Below are 1496 nucleotides of genomic sequence, written 5' to 3'. Positions count from 1 at the left end.
CTTGTTAGAGTCACAGAACTCTTAAACCATAATTTCCACGATCTTTCCATAGTCAGCGTTCCAGGAAAGCCAAGCAGACTTAGCACAGATAAGTAGTTGCTTTATATTTTATTGTTTTGCACAGAATTAGAAGAACCTTATAAAACTTCATCCATCTGTGAGCCAGGCAAGAGGGCAAGACCTGGAGCCGACTTCATCTGGAGCACAGCGGACCCTCAAGTTCCGCCATTCTCTCTTGCAGAGACTGGATGGCACTTAACATTATGTAAGAAGTAGAAGGAATGTGCTTACTTCAAAATAATTCGTCCAGATCATGTCAGTGTTAGGTGACCAATTCCTTCAGCCATGAAGAACCATGGCTCGCATTTCTGGGGGCTTGCACCCTCTGCTGTCCGCTAAGGAGACCAAAGGTAAGCGAGGTAGAGTTTCACTTGTCATCCTTTGCATGAACCTGGAGGCTTTCTGATTGAAAATGAGCCTTGCAGGGGGCTGGGAGGAAGTCCAGTTTAGGGTGGCCAGGTTAAACGCATGATCCCGTCCCTGACAAAAAGCAATAGAGTAGCCAATAGCTACGAGGCTACAAACCTGTGCAGCATGAATACCCTAGGCAATACCTGAGTCTTCGCTCAGATACCAGGAGAAGGGAGCTCTCATCTGCCTTCTTTTAGCAGCAGGCTTTGGATTTCAAATGTTCATTGAGTCTCCCTTGTCTCAATCCTTTCCAATAATACCTGGAAAATTTATTTCTGTGGATATTAGAGCTCTACTTGCAAGAGTTAAGAACCGGACTCTCTATTTGGAATGAAAATGCATACATTTACTTAGTTTTCAAGCATGTTTATTATGTATTATTCTGAACTGTGCATATAGTTTTGCTTATATCTCTCATAAATCTATCTATATGTCTCATAGTCCTTGCAACAAATGATTCCTTTAAATAGGACTGGACACCCAGAACACCTGTAAAGCTCCTGCTTTGCTTCCATGACATCTTAGCAGCCTGCTCTCTTAGGAGGTGGTGTATATACCTACTCCAGGCCAGGTAGGCCATTTTGCTACATGAGGTTGTCCCAGACCATAGCTACTTCTGTCTGGTTCCTCTGTTACTCCTTGGAGTGCCGTCCTCTCCAGCAGGGCTTCAGGTGGGCATCACAGCCTACAGGGGCTGAAGGAGAAGCAGTCAGTGCACACATCATTTCTCACATCCTGTTGGCTGGAACTTAGTCCTATGGCCATTCCCACCTGCAAAGGCAGTTGGAACATGTAGTCCCTATTCCAGTAGGGCTACCTGTCTTCTTGGGCTCCCAGCCCAGTGTCTGACACATAACACAAGCTCAGGGCATGTTGGCTGAAGGAAGAAATGAGAATAAGGAAGCCTTTCCCAGGCAGCAGTCTAGCCATTGCCACTGCGTAGGTTTTTATCAGATTCATTTCTTTTTTTTTTTTTTTTTTTTTTTTTTTTTTTTTTTTTTTTTTTTTTTTTTTATTTGAAATTT

This window comes from Theropithecus gelada, chromosome 5 (assembly GCF_003255815.1).
Source record: "Theropithecus gelada isolate Dixy chromosome 5, Tgel_1.0, whole genome shotgun sequence".
In the NCBI taxonomy this organism is placed as follows: domain Eukaryota; kingdom Metazoa; phylum Chordata; class Mammalia; order Primates; family Cercopithecidae; genus Theropithecus; species Theropithecus gelada.
Note: the sequence above shows the minus strand (reverse complement) of the source record.